Source organism: Scyliorhinus canicula, chromosome 17, assembly GCF_902713615.1.
Source record: "Scyliorhinus canicula chromosome 17, sScyCan1.1, whole genome shotgun sequence".
NCBI classification, from domain to species: Eukaryota; Metazoa; Chordata; class Chondrichthyes; order Carcharhiniformes; family Scyliorhinidae; genus Scyliorhinus; species Scyliorhinus canicula.
The window spans coordinates 111555139-111577593 of NC_052162.1; the positions used below are offsets into that span (position 1 = coordinate 111555139).

Here is a 22455-nt window from a genome sequence, read left to right on the forward strand (position 1 = left end):
TACCTAAAAGTCCACTCTGGCCGCATTATATCTCAACTTATTACAATTGGCTCCTCTCTTCCCCCCCAGTTTAGAACTTTGATTTCAGGCCCATCCTTGACCTTTTCCATAACAATCTCGAATCTAACAGAGTTATGATCACTGTTTGCCAAATGCTCCCCCACTGATGCTTCAACCATTTGCCCGGCTTTACTACCGAAAATTAAGTCCAGGATCGTCCCCTCTCTTGTAGGTCCTTCTATGTACTGGCTTAAACTGTTCTCCTGGATGCCTTTTAAGAATTCCATTCCCTCTAATCTTTTCACACTATGACTACCCTAGTTAATATTGGGGAAGTTGAAATCCCACACTATCACTACCCTATTACTTTTACACTTCTCTGAAATTTGCCTACATATCTGCTCTTCTATTCCTCTCAGACGGTCTGGGCACCCATAGGACACCCCCATCAATGCGATTGCTCTGTTTTTGTTTTTAGGTTCTTTTAAAAAAAATTTAGAGTACCCAATTTTTTTTTCCAATTAAGGGGCAATTTAGCATGGCCAATCCACCTATCGTGCACATCTTTGGGTTGTGGGGATGATACCCACACAAACATGGAGAGAATGTGCTAACTCCACACAGAAAGTGACCCGGGCCGGGATCGAACCTGGGTCCTCGGTGCTGTGAGGCAGCAGTGCTAACCACTGCCCCACCGTGCAGCCTTGTTTTTACATTCTATCCATTTAGCCTCAGTTGAAGAGCCTGATGTCATCCTTCCTTCCTGCTGTAATTGAATCCTTGATCAAAATTGGGACATCCCCTCCCCTATTACCTCCTTCCCCATCCGGCCTGAAGATTCTGTATCCTGGAGTATTGAGCTGCCAATCCTGCCCCTCTCTCAACCACGTGTCTCAGTGACAGCAATGACATCATACCCCCATGTTTTTAATTGTGCCCTCAATTCATCTGCCTTGTTCGTCAGACTCCTCACATTAAAATAAATACCATCCAATCTTGCCAAACTCCCTGGTGACTTAACTGGTCTAGACATTCTGTGCCTTCCTGACTCATTTGATGTCTCCTCTCATTTTTGCGGTGCACCTATTCCTGCAAAACCTACTCTCAGGATCGCAGGTCCCTGCCAAATTAGTTTAAACCCTCCCAAAAGCACTAGCAAATCTCCCTGCAAGGACACTAGTCCCATTTCGGTTCAGGTGCAAACTGCCTGCCTTGTACATGTCCCATCGGCCCCCAAAAAATGTGCCAGAAATCTAAAGCCCTCCCTCCTGCACCATTTCTCCAGCCATGCATTCATCAGAACTGACCTCTTTGTTCTACACTCACTAGCAGGTGGCACCGGAAGCAATTCAGAGATTACTACCTTCTGGGCCCTGTTTTTTTAATCTACTTCCTTATTCCCTAAATTCTGCCTTCAGGGCTTCATCCCTTTTTCTGCCTATATTGTTACCATAAGACCATAAGACATAGGAGTGGAAGTAAGGCCATTCGTCCCATCGAGCCCACTCCGCCATTCAATCATGGCTGATGGGCATTTCAACTCCACCTACCAGCATTCTCCCCGTAGCCCTTAATTCCTCGCGACATCAAGAATATAAGACCATAAGACATAGGAGTGGAAGTAAGGACATAGGAGTGGAAGTAAGGGGAAGAGTGGAAGTTGGCACCAATATGTACCAGGATGCCTGTTTGCCCTCCCCCTTCAGTATATCCTGCAGTGACATCCCTGACCCTGGTACCAGGGAGGCAACATACCATCCTGGAGTCTCCTTTGCGGCCACTTCAATGTCGTGTCTGTTCCCCTTACAATTTAATCGGCTACCATTATAACTCTGATGGTCTTCCTCCACCCCTCTTGTGCAACAGACCACACCCATGGTGCCATGAAGTTGGCTGCCACTCCTTTCCCCGACACACTCAACCACCCCAACAGTATACAAAATGATAGATCTGTCAAAAGGGTGGTGGCCACAGGGACTCCTGCACTACTTGTCTTCCTCTATTCTGCCTGGTGCTCACCCATGCCCTTTCTGCCTGCTCCCCTGCGGTGTGACCACCTCACTGAACGTGGTATCCACGACCTGTTCAGCATCGCGGATGCTCCAGTGGATCCACCCTCAGCTCCAGCTCCAATATGCAGTTAGCCATTAGCTGGAGTTGGGCACATTTCCTGCGCAAATGGTTACCAAAGACAACTGAAGCTTCCATGATTTGCCACATAGCACTGGAGGAGCTTATCACGGGTACAAGCTCTCCTGCCATGAAATGAAATGAAATGAAAATCGTTTATTGTCACAAGTAGGCTTCAAATGAAGTTACTGTGAAAAGCCCCTAGTCGCCACATTCCGGCGCCTGCTCGGGGAGGCTGTTACGGGAATTGAACCGTGCTGTTGGCCTGCCTTGGTCTGCTTTCAAAGCCAGTGATTTAGCCCTGTGCTAAACAGCCCCTAGCCTCATTTACTCACTTTTAGCAAAACTTAAGCTAGCTAATACTATTTACTTACTATGTAAAGTAAAAGTGCATGGGATTGTGGACAGTGTCTTGAGATGGATAGAAAGCTGGTTAGCAGACAGGAAGCAAAAAGTTGGAATAAATGGGTCTTTTTCCCGATTGGCAGGCAGTGACTAGTGGGGTACCGTAGGGATGTGCCAGGACCGTAACTGTTCACATTATATATTAATGATTTGGATGAGGGAACGAAATGTCGTATTTCCAAATTTGTAGACGATACAAAGTTGGGTGGGAGGGTGAGCTGTGAGGAGGATGCAGAGATGCTTCAGCGGGATTTGGACAGGCTGAGTGAGTGGGCACATGCATGGCAGATGCAGCATAATGTGGATAAATGTGAGGTTATCCACTTTTGGTCGCAAAAAATAGGGAGACAAATTATTATTTGAATGGGTGTAAATTGAGAGAGGTGGATAGTCAGCGAGACCTTGGTGTCTTTGTGCTTCAGTCGTTGAAAGTAAGCGCACAGGGGCAGCAGGCAGTAAAGAAGGCGAATGGTATGTTGGCCTTCACAATGAGAGGATTTGATGTAGGAATAGAGATGTTTTACTGCAATTGTATAGGACGTTAGTGAGGCCACACCTGGAATATTGTGTGCAGTTTTGGTGTCCTTATCTGAGGAAGGATGTTCTTGCTATAGAGGGAATGCAGTGAAGGTTTACCAGGCTGATTCCTGGGATGGTGGGATGTCATATCAGGAGAGACTATATCAATTCTGATTATATTAATTGGAGTTGAGATGAATGAGGGGGGATCTCATAGAAACTTGTAAAATTCTAACAGGGTTAGACAAGGTATATTCAGAAAGAATGTTCTCAATGGTGGGCAGTCCAGAACTAGGGGTCATAGTTTGAGGATAAGGGGTAAGTCCTTTTAGGACTGAGGTGAGGAGAAATGTCTTCACCCAGAGAGTGGTGAATCTGTGGAATCCGCGACCACAGAAAGTAGCTGAGGACAAAACATTGTGTAATTTCAAGAAAAAATTATATATCGCTCTTGGGGCTAAAGGGATATGGGGGGGAAGGCGGGATCAGAGTATTGAACTTGATGATCAGCCATGATCAGAGTACATGGCGGAGCAGGCTCGAAGGGCTGAATGGCCACCTCCTGCTTCTATTTTCCATGTGTGTTTCCGTGTAATAAGACTGAGGACCCGGAGGATTAACCCCACGGCCAGGCTGTCGTTACCCTCAGGATACCTTCTCCAAAATGAGGGGAAGAAAAGAAGGGCCAACAAGGGAATGGGGATCGAATGTCCCTTCCACATTACAGACCCACCCGTGAAGACCTGCATCCACCACCACCCACCCTTCGGCAATGGCACTACTCGGTTCTGCCATGATTAACGCTCAGATAATAGAAGAAAGACGATGGATAATAAGCACACGGCACATCGGGGCAGCACGGTAGCATTGTGGATAGCACAATCGCTTCACAGCTCCAGGGTCCCAGGTTCAATTCCGGCTTGGGTCACTGTCTGTGCGGAGTCTGCACATCCTCCCCGTGTCTGCGTGGGTTTCCTCCGGGTGCTCCAGTTTCCTCCCACAGTCCAAAGGTGTGCAGGTTAGGTGGATTGGCCAATGAAAAATTGCCCTTAGTGTCCAAAATTACCCTTAGTGTTGGGTGGGGTTACTGGGTTATGGGGATAGGGTGGAGTTGTTGACCTTGGGTAGGGTGCTCTTTCCAAGAGCCAGATCAGACTCGATGGGCTGAATGGCCTCCTTCTGCACTGTAAATTGTATGAAATCTATCTACCATAACTTAGATAAGATAATACGAGTCCCTGTAACACTTGAGAAGAAGAAGACATTCAATCGGTGCTCACAGAATAACAACTTCCTTCAACAGGATAAAAGATGAAGGTGTGGGCTTGGGTAGGTTGCTCTTTCCAAGGGCCGGTGCAGACTCGATGGACCGAATGGCCTCCTTCTGCACTGTAAGTTCTATAATTCTATGAATTCACTCCCGCAGCCTCGACGCTTTTGTTGCTGAAAAGTCCTGGAAGAAGGAAATCCTCACTCCCTCGTGGAGCCAGGCCCCACCTCACCGTGCCAGTCTCCAGGACCCTCTGGTGATCTTTCAAGTTGTGGAAGTGAATGATTCCAGGCCTGGGATGAAAACTATCCCTCGGCCTCAAAGACAGGATCCGATGCCCTTTCTAATTTGAAACACCCAGGCTTCACATCCAGCTGAAGAAAACGTGGCAGCCGGTCCTCGAAGAACCTAATGGGAGCCTCACCCTCCACACCTTCTGGCAGGCCGACTACTCGGATGTTCTTTCTCTGACCTTCGGTTCTCCAAGTTCTCCAGGGCCTCCACCACACCACTTAGCCGGTTTTCCAAGGATTGAATTCTTGCCTCCGTCAAGGAGGCATCTTGCTCAATGTTCAGGATTCTCTCCTCCGGATCATCGAACCTCTTCATGGTGTTTTACAGCTCAGCCTCATGAGCTCACAGATATTGAGTCGGCTCACTCAGCCTCAGGTCAATAACACGGAGAATGTCGGCAGTCATCATTTTCACCGCCTCCGAGAGAGCCCCGGAGAGTGCGGGGTCGAGAGAACTCCTGAGGGTCAGGCCGCCATATTGAAAAAACGGCTCCACCCCCAATGAATCCATCTGCGTTCTTTTATCGAGGGCTGTTTTGACGTTTTCCAGCATAATCTTTCCAAACCCAATCCCGAAGTGTTCCAGGGACATGATAACAAATGTTAATTCCAGCATTAGGAAGATGAGTGCCGGGCAATCAGGATAAATGATCCTGATTAAAGGTGAGTGGCACCACAGCCTGCGGAGAAGCAGCTACTCCCGCGCCCACATCACATGGTTTCCCCCCCCCCCCCCCCCTCCCCCCAGACAGATTTCTGATTGACCAGGGAGTCGAGGGTTATGGGGAACCGGCAGGAAAATGGAGTGAAAGCTGAGATGAGGAGGGATTTCCTCACTCGAGGATGTGGTGAAGCTTTGGAATTCTCTACCCCAGAGGATTGTGGGACCTCAGTCATCAAGTATTTTCAAGACAGAGTTTGACAGGTTTCCAGATATTGAAGATATTGAGGGATATGGGGGATAGTGTGGGAAAATGGTGCTGAGGTAGATCGGCCAATGATCCCGTTGAATGGTGGAGCAGGCTCGATGGGCTGAATGGCTGACTGCAGCTCCTGTTTGTTATGGTCTCTGTGTCCAGGACAGGAAGCAGTGAGCAGGGATCTGTCAATCAGCCTGAATCAGCACTTTCAGGAGAATTGGGAGGGTGAATATTAGATACAGCAGAGTGAGAATGGAGGGAGAGTGTGTGGGATGGAGATTTACACCTTTTGGGGAATGAGAGAGGAAAGAATGTTCCAGAGAAACTAGAATTGCCTGATCTAACCGACAGTGATGTGTTTTGTAAATTGTTTTTACAGGATATTATTAGAAGAGGAGGAATTACAGACAGAAATCTCAAACCTCACGTCTCAATTTGATAGAGTCACTCCATTCATCGGGGCCTGAATATCATCATCCTTTGAATCTAAAAGATGAAACATTTGTCTGTTCTGTCTGCTTCAAAAGATTTTAAACATCGGTGTTTAAAAGCACCGAAACACACACACCCGAGTGAGAGTGTTCCAGAGCACTGACTGTGGAAAGAGCTTTAACCAGTTACACAGCCTGAAAACGCATCACACCATTCACAGCGGGGAGAGACCGTACACGTGTTCTGTGTGTGGACGAGGCTTCAACTGATTGTCCAACCTGGAGAGACACAAGACAAAAAACATGGAGAAACCGTGGAAATGTGGGGACTGTGGCAAGGGATTCAGAGCCCCGTCAGAGCTGGAAGCTCATTAACGCAGTCACACTGGGGAGAGGCCATTTACCTGCTCTGTGTGTGAGAAGGGATTCACTCGGTTATCCAACCTGCGGATACATCGGCGAATTCACACTGGGGAGACACCGTTCAACTGCTCTGAGTGTGGGAAGGAATTCAGAGATTCATCCCAACTATTGAGCCACCAGTGGGTTCACACTGGTGAGAGGCCATTCACTTGCCCTCAGTGTGGGGAAGGATACTTTAATTCATCCAACCTGAAGAAACACCAACGAGTTCACACTGGGGAGAGGCCGTACATCTGCTCTCAGTGTGGGAAGAGATTTGGTGATTCATCCACCCTGCTGAGACACCAACAAGTTCACAATTAATTACAAGGCTCGCATTGGGCAGCACGGTAGCACAATGGTTAGCACCATTGCTTCAACACTGCCAGGGTCCCGGGTTCGATTCCCGCTCAGGTCACTGTGCAGAGCCTGCACTTCTCCCTGTGACTGCGTGGGTTTCCTCCGGGTGCTCCGGTTTACTCCCACATGCTTGTTAGGTGAATTGGACATTCTGAATTCACCCTCAGTGTCCTCGAACAGGCGCCGGATTGTGGTGACTAGGGGATTTTCACAGTAACTTCATTGCAGGGTTAATGTAAGCCTACTTGTAACAATAATAAAGATTATTATGCTGCTGTTATTGTTCCTGCTCTTAGTTCATTCTGTCAGTTGATCAATGGTGATGGTCGGAGGGTTTTGTTTTCATCTTCTGCACTGGGAATTCTCAAGACTTTGCCTCCAGTGGGTTTTCCCCCATTGAGTCTTGTGAATACCTGATTCTAAATTTCACAAGAATCACAGAGTGAAAGGGTGTTTGAAAGTTTGAAGATATTTAGTTGCAATTTCTGTTTGCAACCCCCCCCCCCCCCCCCCCCCCACCCCCCCGGAAGCATGCCATGTTACCATGGAGATGGGCTGTGGTGGTTACATGGGGTTTTTTTGTTTATCTGGGTGTTTCTCACAGAAGAACACCATCAGAGTATGAGGGGCAAGTTGTCTGAGGTGGGCTGGGAAACTGATGGGAAACAGGGAATAGCTAATATTTAAGGAATTATTACATATTTACCAGGGGACCAGTTAGCTCAGTCGGCTGGGTGGCTGGTTCATGATGAGGAGATACTGCAACAGCGTGGGTTCAACTCCCGTACCGGCTGAGGTTATCCATGAAGGCCCCACATTCTCACCATTTGTATTATTTTGAGTGGTATTACTTTGATCTGTATTACGGCGAGAGTTTAGCTTTGTTTTTCGTTACACTGACTTCGGTTGCCGTCTGTTTCTTAAATTGGGCGGTTGTCGGATCTGGGTTGATGAGGGCGATGGTTTCGAGGGGCGGGGGGTGGGCAGGTAGGCAACAATAGGTGGGAGACATGTTGGCGCCGGAGCCGCAGGCCACTAGGCTAGCTGGGTGAGCTAGTCTGCGGGAGCACAGTGGTGGGGGGGGGGGAGGGGTGTATACAATCAGATTAGGGATGGGATTAGGTTACAGAGTGTTGTTGCTGGGAGGGGGGGGGGGGTGGGTTGTTGACTGATGAGGGAGGGATTTGATTTTAGAAGCGGAGGAGAGGTCGGGGATGGGTGCTGCCAGGAGGTGGGGCCACAGAGGCGCGGGGCAGGGGCTGGGGGCAGGCCCAGGAAAGGGGATGGCTGACCGGCAAAGGGAGGGGGGGTCACGTGGAACGTTAGAGGGCTAAATGGGCCAGTGAAGAGGGCAAAGGTGTTCGCGCATCTTAGGGCTCTAAAGGCGGACGTGATAGTGTTGCAGGAGACGCACCTGAAGGTAGCGGACCAGATCAGGTTGAGGAAGAGCTGGGTTGGTCAGGTATTCCACTCGGGGCTAGATACTAAGACCAGGGAGGGGTCGCGATTCTGGTGAACAAGTGGGTGCAGTTTGAGGCGGGGAGTATTGTTTCGGATGGGGGAGGTCGCTACGTTATGGTTAGCGGTAAGCTCGAAGGGAGGAAGGTGGTCCAGGCCAACATATATGCGCCAAACTGGGATGACGCGGATTTCATAAAGAGGGTGCTGAGGAAGATACCCGACCTGGAATCCTACAAGCTGGTTATGGGAGGGAGCTTCAATATAGTTATTGATCCAGGCCTCAACTGGTCGTGCTCAAAAACGGGCAGCAATGGGAAAAGAGCTGAGGGAGTTCATGGAGCAGATGGGGGCGGGGGTCGACCTGTGGAGATTTGGTAGGCCGACAGGGAAGGAGTTATTTTTCTCGCACGTCCATAGGGTCTACTCCTGGATCGATTTTTAAAATACTGAGTAGGGATCTACTGTCAGGGGTGGTGACAGGGCGCAGTATTCGGCAATCACCATTTCCGACCATGCCCTGCATTGGGTCGAGCTACAGGTGAGTGAAGAGAGCTTCCAGCGCCCGCAGTGGAGGTTGGATGTGGGACTGCTGGCGGATGAAGGGGTGAGGAAGTGTATACAAAACTACCTGCAGGTCAACGATATGGGGGAAGTCTCAGCGTTGGTGGTGTGGGAGGCGCTCAAGGCAGTGGTGACGGGGGAGATGATTTCACTCCAGGCTCACAGGGACAAGACGGACAGGGCAGAAACGGACCAACTGTTAGCGGAGATCCTGCAGATTGACAGGAGGTATGCGGGGAGCCCGAGTGCGGAGCTCCTGAGGGAACGGAGGAGGTGGTGGCGTCCACGGGTAAGGCAGTGGAGCAGCTCAGAAAGGCGAGGGGTATATGAACATGGAGAGAAAGCCAGCAGGATGCTGGCTCAGCAGCTCAGAAAGAGGGAGGCGGCTAGGGCAATAGGTAAAGTGGTGGATGGAGGCGGTAACTTGGTAGGGGATGCGGCGGGTATGAACAGAGCTTTTAAGAGACGCTTCTTAGACGGGCTGACATTCCCAAAAGTGGGTAGGGAGCTAGTAGAAGGGCTGGGCACCCCGATCAGAGCTGAGGAGATATTAGAGGGCTTAAAGGCCATGCAGTCAAGTAAGGCCCCGGGGCCGGATGGGTACCCGGTAGAATTTTATAAGAAGTTCTCCAGGATATTGAGGCCGCTGCTAGTCAAGGATTTTAATGAGGCAAGGAACAGGGGCGTGCTGCCCCAGACGATGTTGCAGGCTACCATCTATTTGATTTTAAAACGGGACACAAACCCGGAGTTGTGTGGGTCTTATAGAGTCTTATATCCCTTCTTAACGTGGATGCCAAACTGCTGGCAAAGCATTTAGCCACTAGGATTGAGGATTGTGTGCCGAGAATCATTAGGGAGGACCAAACAGTGTTTGTTAAAGGTAGACAATTGGGGGCGAATATAAGAAGATTGCTCAATGTGATCATGATGCCCCCGGAAGGAAAGGAGGTGGAGGTAGTGGTGGCAATGGACGCGGGAAGGTGTTTGACCGGGTAGAGTGGGACTACTTATGGGAGGTGCTGGGCGGTTTGGATTCGGAGTAGGTTTCATCGACTGGGTCAGGCTGCTATATCAGGCCCCGGAGGAGAGTGTGAGGACAAACAGGATGACTTCCGACTATTTTAGACTGCACCTCTCTCCCCACTGCTGTTTGCACTCTTGAGCCGCTGGCAATTGCTCTGAGGGCTTCAGAGGGTTGGAAGGGGCTGGTTTGGGGGCGGGGGCGGTGGGGGGGGGGGGGGGGGGGGGGGGGGGGGGGGTGGAGCATAGAGTTTCATTGTATGCAGATGACCTGCTCTTGTACGTTTCGGACCCGATGGCGGAGATGGACGGAATCATGGCAACCCTGGGGGAATTCAGCCGGTTTTCAGGGTACAAATTGAATATGACAAAAAGTGAAATTTTGTAGTTCAGGAGAGGAACCATGGGGACTGGGTGAGGGAGCTGCCATTCCGGTTAGGTGGGGACAGTTTCAGTTACCTGGGAATACAAGTGGCACGGGATTGGGGTCGACTGCACAAGCTGAAACTGTCCCGGCTGGCAGATCAAATGTGAGGGGGGTTCTGGAGGTGGGATGCGCTCCCGCTGTCGTTAGCTGGGAGAGTTCAGACAGTTAAAATGATAGTCCTCCCAAGGTTCTTATTTGTGTTCCAGTGTCTCCCCATTTTCATTCTACGTTCCTTTTTTGAGAGGGTGAGCAAGATCATTTTGGGCTTTGTATGGGCGGGCAAGTCCCCGCGAGTGAAGAGGGTGACGCTCGAGCGGAACCCGGGGGGGGGGGGGCTTGCACTGCCGAATTTCAGCAACTATTATTGGGCGGCCAACATAGCCATGATAAGGAAGTGGGTGATGAGGTGGGGGGGGTCGACTTGGGAGCGGGTTGAGGCAGCCTCATGTAGGGGTACCAGTCTGGGGGCTTTGGTGACGGCACCTTTGCCGTTCCCGCCAGCGCACTTCTCCACCAGTCCTGTAGTGGTGGCGGCCCTTCAGATCTGGGGACAGTGGAGGAGGTACGTGGGAGCAACAGGAGCATTGGTCTGGTCCCCAATATGTGACAACCATCAGTTTGCCCCGGGGTGGTTGGATTGGGGGGGGGGGGGGGGGTTTGGGTATGGCGGAGGGCGGAGATTGAGCGGATGGGAGATTTGTCATTGGAAGGGAGCTTCCCTGGCTTGAGGGCGCTGGAGGTCAAGTTTGGGTTGACGAAGGGGAATGAATTCTGGTGTATTCGGGTGTGGAACGTTTTGCGCAGGCAGATGCCATCTTTTCCACTCTTGCCACTAAGGGGGATCCATGATGGGGTAGTGTCCAGAGGATGGGTGGGGGAGGGAAGTGTCTCGGATATTTACAAGGAACTCATGGGGGCGGAGGAGACGCAGACCGAGGAGCTGAGGCATAAATGGGAGGAGGAGTTGGGAGGGGAGATTGGGGAAGGCCTGTGGGCAGACGCGCTGAGCAGGGTTAATGGGACTGCAACATGTGCTAGGCTCAGCCTGATTCAATTTAAGGTCATCCACCGGGCCCACATGAGTGTCCGGATGAGCAGATTCTTCGGCGTAGAGGACAGGTGTGTGAAGTGCCTGAGAGGACTGGCAGACCATGTCCTCATGTTTTGGGCTTGTCCAAAACTTAGGAGATACTGGCAGGGGTTCGAGGTCATCATGTCTAGAGTATTGAACACGAGGGTGACAATGAGTCCAGAGGTGGTGATTTTTGGGGTTTCAGAGGCCCCGGAAGTCCAGGGGGAGAAAGAGGCCGACATCTTGGCCTTTGCTTCCCTGGTAGCCCGGAGATAGATACTTGTAGCTTGGAGGGACTCAAAGCCCCCAAAGTCAGAAGCCTGGCTGTCAGACATGGCGAGTTTCCTGGGCTTAGAGAAAATCAAGTTCGCCTTGAGAGGGTCGTTGTTAGGGCTCGCCCGGAGGTGGCAACCATTCATCAATTTCTTTGTGGAGAGTTAATCATCAGCAAGGGGGGGGGGAATGTAGTATCGGGGGTCAATTAGGCAGATCAACGTGGGATGAGGCTACAGCAATTGCACTTTGTTTACTGTACAGTCCTTTAGTTTTCTCGTTCTGTAATTCTGGTTTAGCTCACTTGGCTAAATCGCTGGCTTTTAAAGCAGACCAAGCAGGCCAGCAGCGCGGTTCGATTCCTGTACCAGCCTCCCCGGACAGGCGCCGGAATGTGGCGACTCGGGGCTTTTCACAGTAACTTCATTGAAGCCTACTCGTGACAATAAGCGATTTTCATTTCATTTCATTTTCTGTTTACAATGCCAAAAAATACCTAATTAAAATTGTTTACTAAAAAAAAACCTTTCACTCTACTTCTAATATCCTGGAAAAGGAGTTTACAAAAGTCATCAATGTCAGTACAGGATAGGAATTCAGAACAGACAATTATAGTTTCCATGGAACATCCTCTCTCATTACCCAAAAGCTTTAAGCCTCCGTTCCACACTCTCTCCCTCCATTCTCACTCTGCTGTAACTAATAGTCACCCTGCCAATTCTCGAGAAGGTGCTGAATCACAGTGATCAACAGATCCCTTGCACTTCCTGGCAGGTCACAGACCGAAAAATCATCCTGCAGCTGCTAAACATAAGTTTGTCGATATTACTAGACAAAAATGATGTGCAAAATACAGAACTGTGTCCCTTGATGAGAGATGCAGGGGATTTGAGGAAGAGCTTTTCTTAGGCAGTAATTGATAGCGAACTTGAATTTTCTGCTTACGAAGCTAGTCGAAGCAGAATTAACCAGTAATTTCAATCTGAAATTGAATGGACCATTGAAGCTGGTGGTGAGCTGTCTTATTGAACCTCAGCAGCCAGCGTAGACCATTTGGCCCAATAAATATTTTTTCAAAGTTCCCTCCCTCCCCACTCCTTCAGCTAGCAGCAAAGCATGCAATCGCAGAAAGAGAACTTATTACACAATTAGGAAATAATAAGAAATGTAATTTGTGGGAGAATCATAAATATCTACTATGTACCACATGCCCTTACTAACTTCCAACATTGTACACTTAAATGTCAGCCATTCTCTGGAGAAACCACTATAATTGTGAGAGACCTGGGCCAAGCTTTGCAGAGTTTGCACCCTCCCTGGATTGACTTCCTTTCCCTTCAGTTGCTGTCAGTCCCCAATGTCCCCCCAGAATGAGATAAGAAATGGAAAGGGGGAGACATTGATTTGCTCCCAGATGTTGCCCAGAGGAGGAAGTTTCAGTCTGAAACTCATTGTCCAACCTCCACATTGTGACGTCACAATGGAGCGCCGCTCAATCAACCAATAGGGATCACTCTGCTCCGCGGTGACGTCGCCGGGTTCCAGTGCGCAGGCCCGGCGCGCGGACACGGCAGCCCCGCCCCGATCCATTGTTCCCCCTCTCTCGACCCTTCCTCCATGCAACCGGCCAGAGCGAGAAGCAGCTCGGTGATCTCGCCATTCCCCCGACCCGGGACTGCGCATGTCCAAGGGAGAGGGGAAGCTGCGCAGATGTGAGGTGAGAGCCCGCCCCCTGACCTTCCTGCTGAGGGTGTTGACCAATGGAAAGATTGGAGGACCGGAAGGACTCTTCTCCTTCAGCCAATCAGAGTGCGGGCATGGTGAGAATGATGATTGAGCTTCACACAAACGGAAACCTCTTCCTGTCTCCAACATCTGTGAGTAAAACACTTTCTTTTCTCCCCCTTTCCATTTCTTTTCTCATTCTCACCTTCAATTGGTGACTTGCAGCAACTGAAGGGAAAGGAAGTGAATCCAGGGAGGGTGCAGACTCTGGAAAGCTTGGCCCAGGTCTCTCTCTCTCTCTCTCTTAAAGACATTGACATCCTTTGCTCCCTCAGCTTGACACATTTATTTCTTCGGTTATCTTTCCTAATGTTGACAATTAAAGGGCGGGTTTCCCCAGGAGATGCCTGACATTTAAGGGACAGTAAATTAATATAGGATGTCTAGTGTTATATGGTACAGATTAGATATATTATTTATGGTTCTGTAACAAAGTACATTTATTATTATTATTATTAGTTGTGTAATATTGTGCTGTAGCTACATTATATATGTCCAGTCATCTCTTCCCTCAGAGGGTTGTTAGTCTCTGGATTTCTGTTCCACAGGGACCAGTTTAGTCTGGGGGTCACTGAATATATTCACCGCTGAGTTGGACAGATTTCTGATTGACGAGGGAGTCGAGGGATATGGGGAATCGGCAGGAAAATGGAGAGAAAGTTCAGATGAGGGGGGATTTCCTCACTCGAGGATGTGGTGAAGCTTTGGAATTCTCTACCCCAGAGGAATGTGGAGCCTCAGTCATCAAGTATTTTCAGGGCAGTGATTGATAGGTCTCTACATTTAATGTTTTTTTCCAATTAAGAGACAATTTAGAGCGTGGTCAATCCAGCTATCCTGCACATCCTTTAGGTTGTGGGGGTGAGACCCACGCAGACATGGGGAGAATGTGTGAACTTCACAGGGACGGTATGGAACTCTTATTTTACCTTCCAATAGGAATTGGTAGACCAGTTGGTGGGAGGTGTCAAAAATGCTTACGTACTGCTAATTATTCATTTGAATACACTTAAATAAGAACTGAATATAAACTTTGTGCTTTATGCAAAATGCATAAAGCACAAAAGGAAATCACTTTAACACAAACAAACAGATAGATGATTCAAGAATTCAAGAACAAAGACCTCGAGCAGGAGGTCCTACTTTTAAGGGAATTCTTCTCTCTGGTTTAACCCCTCATTTACTTTCATTGGCTTCTAATTCTCAGTTGAGACCTGGTTTGTTCAAATGAATGTATGTTACTTGGAGGACGATTTGTAAATCAAACATTGGACATTACTTAAGGTTGACTGGTGCCTATCAAAACTAGCTTAGCATCTGTGTACGCAGTCTTAGGAAAAGCACTGCATATGCTTTCCCACATTTTCTTTTGTCTCATAGCTTGGCAGAGACCTTAAGAATTGATTAGTTGATTAGACAGAGAACAATACCTTCTCAGTGCTGAATACACTGGAATACAATGGTCTAATTATATGAGACACTGACTGAGTTCCCACAAGCAAGACACTTTAAATATTTTTACCTCTTAGCTACATGCATTTAACTAGCACCTATATGAATAAAACTAGACCCTATCAGACAGTGTCCCGGGGCCAGGATTGAATCAGGGTCCTCAGTGCCATCAGGCAGCAGAGCTAACCACTACACCACAGTGTCGCCCAGGTTTCCAGATATTGAAGATATTAAGGGATATGAGGAATAATGTGGGAAAATGGTGCTGAGATAGATCGGCCAATGATCTCATTGAATGGTTGAGCAGGCTCGATGGGCCGAATAGCCAACAGGAGCTCCTATTTGTTATGATCTCTGTGTCCACAGGAAGTAGTGAGCATGGATCTGTCAATCACCCTGAATTAGCACCTTCAAGAGAATTAGGAGGATGAATATTAGATACAGAAAAGAGGGAGAGTGTTGGATTGAGATTTACAGCTTTAGTGGATCGAGAGGGGAAAGAATGTTCCATAGAAACTAGGATTGTCTGTTCTGAATTTATATCCTGTATGACTTTTGTAAATTGTTTTTACAGGATATTAGAAGAGGAGGAATTACAGACAGAAATATCAGATGTCATGTTTAGATCTGACGTCATTCGATTCATCGGGATCTAAATATCATCGGCCTTTTAACCTAGAAGGACAAATATTTGCCTGATCTGTCGGATTCAAAAGATTTTAAACATTTCTGTGACTGTAAAAGCACCAAGGCACCCCCACCCCTCCCCCCGCCCCGAATAAGAGTGTTCCAGAGCACTGACTGTTGCAAGATCTTTAACCAGTTACACATTGTGAAAAAACATCGCACCATTCACAGTGGGGAGAGACCGTACACGTGTTCTGTGTGTGGACGAGGCTTCAACTGATTGTCCGACCGTTGTGACATAAGATGTCCCAAAACATGGAGAAACCATGGAAATGTGGAGACTGTGGGAAGCGATACAGATTCCCATCTGTGCTTGAAGCTCATCGACGCATTCACACTGGGGAAAGGCCGTTCACCTGCTCTGTGTGTGAGAAGGGATTCACTCAGTTATTCTGTCTGCAGGCACATCAGCGAGTTCACACTGGGGAGAGGCCTTTCACCTGCTCTCAGTGTGGGAAGGGATTCAGACATTCATGCACCCTGCAGAAACACCAGCGAGTTCACACTGGGGAGAGGCCATTCACCTGCACTCAGTGTGGGAAGGGATTCGCTCAGATGTCCAGCCTGCAGACACATCAGCGAATCCACACTGGAGAGTGGCCGTTCACCTGCTCTCGGTGTGGGAAGGGATTCACTCAATTATCCAGCCTGCAGACACACGAGCGGGTTCACACTGGGGAGAGGCCGTTCACTTGCTCTCAATGTGGGAAGGGATTCACTCAGTTATCACATCTGCAGAGACACCAGCAGGTTCATACTAGGGAGAGGCCATTCACCTGCTCTCAGTGTGGGAAGGGATTCACTCACTTATGCAACCTGCAGACACACCAGCGAGTTCACACTGGAGAGAAACCATTCACTTGCTCTCAGTGTGGGAAGGAATTCAGACATTCATCCACCCTGCAGAAACATCAGCGAGTTCACACGAGGGAGAGGCCGTTCACCTGCTCTCAGTGTGGGAAGAGTTTCGCTCAATTATCTAGTTTGCAGACACACCAGCGGTTTCACACTGGAGAATGGCCGTTCAGTTGCTCTCAGTGTGGGAAGGGATTCGCTCAATTATCCAACCTGCAGACACACCAGCGAGTTCATACTGGGGAGAGGCCGTTCACCTGCTCTCAGTGTGGGAAGGGATTCACTCACTTATGCAACCTGCAGAGACACCAGCGAGTTCACACTGGGGAGAGGCCATTCACCTGCTCTCAGTGTGGGAAGGGATTTACTCAGTTATCCACCTTGCAGACACATCAGCGAGTTCACACTGGGGAGAGGCCATTCATTTGCTCGCAATGTGGGAAGGGATTCATTGTTTCCTCTCAACTGCTGAGACACCAACAAGTTCACACGTGATGACCGGAGTTGAATTCTTCTGTTACGTTTATGTTGTAAAGTACATTCAGGACTTCATTTTGTTCATTCTGTTGGTCAATGGGGCTAGTTGGATGATTTCTTTCTGCTAGACTGGCCATTTTCACGACTTTATCTCCAGTGGACCGATGCTCTTTGAGCCTTGTTGCGATTACCTGGCTTCAGCTTTCACAAGAATCACAGATTGAAAGTGTGTTTGGGAGTTAAAAGATATTTAGTTCTCATTTCTGTTTGGAAGCCCCCAAAGCATGCCATGTTGCCATGTAAGCTATGGTGCTTACATGGGTCTTTTGTTTAATTTATCGGGCATTTCTCACAGAATAAAACTGTTAAGATATAAGGAGCAGGTTGTCTCTGGTAGGTTGGGACAGTACAATAAAAAGGGGATAAAGCCGTACGGGGGGCTAAACTGAAAACGTTAGGCGGTGGAAAGAGTTTGGCGTGTGTTCAGAGGTCCCAGATAGGGGTCAGCCAGCATCATCACATCAATGGATCTGCACATAAAAGGTCCAACCAATGTGATGAATGTTGGAATTTCAGATGTATTGTACTATATATATTTGCTGCAGTGGGGGTTAAAAGCCTGGGTTAGTGTGTGTGACTGCTGCGGTCATGTTTATTGAATCCTGGTTTGAAAAACAGCTTGGCTTTTTGGAGACATATGCAATTAAAGCATCATAAAAGCTTGGGTCATGGAGTTTTGTTTATATAAAGAAGGTTCCCTTGCGAGTAGATAATTGAGACGTTTGTGTAAACATAAATAATAAGATTATGGGATTTGAGTGGGATGAGGATGGTGTAACTAATGGGAGGTGTTAGGGTATCAGGCATCTAGCAGGCCGGCAGAGCTTTACTTGTTTGGATGGAAGGCGAGTTGAGAAACAGTTTCTGAAGAACACAGCCAGAGATTGTGCTTTATTCTGAGAGGGCTCAGGTCTCTCTTCACACAGTCTCAAAAGATCTCTATCCAATATTAGAAAGTAGGCTTGGGTCTGCTAACTGTATTTAAACGTGGATTTTGACCAGAAATGGTAGATGTTTGAGTGGAGATAAAGATAGCAGTTAAGGGATATTGTTTAATTGTATTGTTAAGCCTTGTTCAATGGGTAGTTGTAAGCTATTTGCTTTATGATGCTGAAATTATTAATACTGTGTTAGTAATACACTTTGTTGTAATCTATCATAATGCTACTTATGTGTGAAATTATTCCTGGAGTGAAGTATCCTTTCCTCACTGTCTTACAAATTGAATAAAATATTGGGGTTTCTGTCCTGTATCCCAGCAACTGTTGGGGTCTGATCCGGGATCGTACTACCGGATGGAACTTATAAGACCAAGGCTAGGTTAGTGGTTCGGGGATTTGAAGAACCCTTAGGAGTTAAAGAGGTTAGAGTGGATTCGCCCACAGTCGTAAAGTCCATGTGATTTTTATTGTTACTTTTCGCAACGCTTTCTTGGGAATGCAAGTCAATAGATATAAAAGCTACATTTCTGCGTGGGGTTCACCTCCAGGGTGCAGTGTTTCTGAAGGTGCCAGATATAGAAGAAAGACTTTGGAAGTTAAATAAGTATGGCTATGTTTTGAATGATGTTTCAGAGTTTCTCAGATCACTTTTGTACAAGTCGGGTTGTCTCCACCTGAAGGCAGAAGCTGCCGTGCTTTATTGGTACCATGGCAGGAAACTCTCGGCCATCTTTATGATGCATGTTGAATACTGCTTATGTAGTGGTACTAGTGAGTTCCAAAACATGTTGAAGGGGGAGGGTCCTGAGATGAGAACCCTTAAAACCATATAGCTAGGGTAACATTAGGGTAAAATATTGGGGTTTCTGTCCTGTATCCCAGCAACTGTTGGGGTCTGATCCGGGATCGTACTACCGGATGGAACTTAAGACCAAGGCTAGGTTAGTGGTTCTAACCACTAACATAAGTTAGTTTATTGAGGACTGAAACTAACCATCAAAACTATATCCAGTAATCATTATTAACCACTAAACATGTGTTCTTAGAGCATAGCAGTAACAAGCATTTAAACTTTCGCTAATAGTAATGGCTGCAGTGCATGATGGGAATTAAGATAGCTAACTTGACCACATTCCTAAGACTGACAGAATCAGACAGAAATAATGTGGTCAGCAGAAATACATCCAGAGGAAGGAGTTCTTATCAGCAACCCAAGACATCTCAAACTCAGGCAGGCAATGGTACAGCTAGGAACCACACTATGACAAGAAGAAATGGGAGTGAGGGAGAGCAAAGGACAGCGTATGCGAGAGTCTTGAATAACAACAGATTGCCAGTGGACGGGACATGACTACATCATGAGCTGATCACACAGTTACCATGCTGTCCAAAGTAAAATTAATTGTCAAGCTGAGGCAGGACTACTGATTTTTGGAAATTGTATAACTGTCGAACCTAAAACAATGTAAAGCAGAGTGGTTTTGGCGTTTATCCAAATCACTGTCCCTTGTACGTTGAACCGAGCATAGAAAGTAAAGCCGTCTTAACCAGAGTTGCTGTCTCCACGAGTCTTTGTTTAGCTGAACTGCAATTAGGTGGGGAGATTCCTCATGTAAAAGCCAACTCAATACTCAGTCTCTGAAAACGCTCCGACAGATGTTACTGACAGGATCAGAACAACATTTAAGGTTGGAGCCAGGCTTCTGGGACCTTTAAATAAATTGGATTGGAAATCGGGCAGTGTGGGTCTGACGTGACTTTACATCAACAATCTCACAGAGACAGTATGAACCCTGTCATAGTCAATGGGGCCGGGGCCTCACCGAAAGATGAAGATGTTTCCAAAGCTGGGACTGAGCAGCTGCAAAGTCGAATTGGCCAATTGGATTGGCTGGGCACACAGACAAGGCCGGGTACAAGTTTTGATATCCTCGAGCTGAGTTCTGTAATGAAACGTCCAAAGGTCAAAGTCATTTAACAGGCGAACGAAACATTAAAAAAATACAAGATGGAAAAATGTGTGCTGAAATTTCCATCTTTACATGAGCCTCAGAATATAAAATGGATTTTTAGTGATGCCTCTCACTCGCATGAGCATGTAAGAACACTATTCACAATGCCCTATGCTGCTTTTGTTTGGCCTTGTTCCGCACTGTAACCAATCATCACTATTTGTTGATGCACCGCAGTCAATGTACTCTGTCGATTATTCTTTTGTATACTATGTGTGTACTGTGTACGTTCCCTCGGCTGCAGAAAAATACTTTTCACTGTACTTCTGTACATGTGACAATAAATATCAATCAATCAATCAACGTCTCAGTGCCTGTACACGCAGTCATGTTTAAAAATCTTTCAGCAGTCATAAAATCTGTACAGTGCAGGAGGCCATTCGGCCCATCAAGTCCGCCCTACCTCTCTGAAAGAGCATCTTATCTCGGCCCAAGGCACCACCGATCCCTGTAACCGTTGGACCCGAAGTAGCAATTTAACATGGCCAATTCACCTCATCTGCTTATTGTTGGACTGTGGGAGGAACCCAGAGGAAACCCACACAGACACCGGGAGAAGGTACAATCTCCACACAGAGTCAGCCAAGGTCGGAACTGAACCCAGGTCTCTGGTGCTGTGATGCAGCAGAGCTAACCACTGCGTCACCCAGAGGATGGGCGGCACAGTGGTTAGCACTGTACACAGCTCCAGGGACCCCGGGTTTGATTCCTGGCTTGTGTCACTGTGCGGAGTCTGCACGTTCTCCCCATGTCTACGTGGGTTTCCTCCGGCTGCTCCGGTTTTCACCCACAAACCCCGAAAGACGTGCTGTTAGGTGAATTGGACATTCTAAATTCTCCCTCTGTGTACCCGAACAGGCGCCTGAATGTGGCGACTAGGGGCTTTTCACAGTAACTTCATTCCAGTGTTAATGTAAGCCTATTTGTGACAATACTAAAGATTATTAAAATAACAGACAAACATTTCTCCTTCTGGATTCAAAGGTCAATGATATTCGGCTTCCATGAATCAAGATGCTCTGTCGGATCTTGACGTGATGTTTGGTGTGAAATTTCTGTCTTCCCCTTCTAATATCCTGTAAAAGGAGTTTACAAAAGCCATCACTGTTAGTGAAGGATACCCAGCAGAATGTGAAATTCTATCCTATTGTAAGATCTGGGTCCAATCTCAATTATAATACTCAAATCAATTACACATCAAAATGTGAAAGTTACCCAAAAGGAAGCTACAGCTCCTGACTAGTTACAGACCACTCTGGGTACAAGAATGTTGTCACAGAATTTATTAAGTTAATTGTAATAAACACAAAATCACAATAATTAAAAGGCAGCGGATCAGTCTGTTCTGAATCATCAGCTTTCGACGTCCGGGTGACTGTGGTGCTGTGTCTTGTTCTGTTGACTGAAGTCATGTTGTGTTGAGCACCGAGCTCCAGAGAATTGTAGCTCATTAACCCTTTCCAGTAACTAACTCTAAATGGTGCAAGCATAATGGCTGATTGGGCTCTGAAGGATGATGGCCACCTTGCCAATGTCACTTCCCATTAACTTGGTTACCTTGCTGATGTCACTTCCCATTAACTTGGCCACCTTGCTGATGTCACTTCCCATTAACTTGGCCACCTTGCTGATGTCACTTCCCATTAACTTGGCCACCTTGCTGATGTGACTTCCCATTAACTTGGCCACCTTGCTGATGTCACTTCCCATTAACTTGGCCACCTTGCTGATGTCACTTCCCATTAACTTGGCCACCTTGCCAATGTCACTTCCCATTAACTTGGCCACCTTGCTGATGTCACTTCCCATTAACTTGGCCACCTTGCTGATTTCACTTCCAATGAACTCCAATTCGTTGCCCAGGATCTCAGTGACTTGTGGTAACATCTTTTCCTTTATTACTGTCCCCTGTTGTTTTATTAAGTTTATAGCTTTTCCACTGAGATAACAAGGAAACACAAGGTAAATTGTGTCTACATAATTGTAATAAGAGTGTGGTGTCACTTTATAATTGATGTTCGTCAGGCTCATCGGCCTAACTGATACTATAGAATTCCACACGGTTCAGAAGGAGGTCATTTGGCCCATCAAGCTTGCATCATAAGTACAAAATCACAATAATTAACAAAGTCAGTGGATCAGTTTGTTCACTCTGGATCACCAGCTTTCGACTTCCGAGTAACTGGTGATGTCTCTTGTTCTGTTCACCAAAGTCTATCCTCTTACTTCATGTTATGTTGTGCATCGGACTCCAGAGAATTGTAGCTCATTAACCCTTTCTAGCAACTACCTTTATACATGGTCAGTAGTATTCTGCAGTTCTGATTGGCCCAAGCAGCACATGATCAGTCCGATTGATTAAATGGTGCAGAATCAATGTCTGATTGGTCATAAAGGATGTTGGTTACCTTGCTGATGTCACTTCCCATTAACTTGGCCACCTTGCTGATTTCACTTCCCATTAACTTCTAATTGGCTGCCCAGGATCTCACGTCACTTGTAACATCCTTTTACTTAGGTTTAAAATGTTTTAAAATCCCATTCTTAAAGTTACAAAGCCAATTCGCAAAGTGGACGGGCAAGGCCTTAATCCATCTCAACGCTCACTCCAAAAACCAATTCAAATTTATGGTCCCCAT

At 47.4% G+C, this 22455-nt stretch overlaps 1 pseudogene; it reads left to right on the forward strand.

Moving 5' to 3' along the window:
• Window positions 1-6185: 6185 nt before the first annotated feature.
• Window positions 6186-22455, forward strand: part of LOC119952144 — a 108677-nt pseudogene continuing 92407 nt past the window's right edge.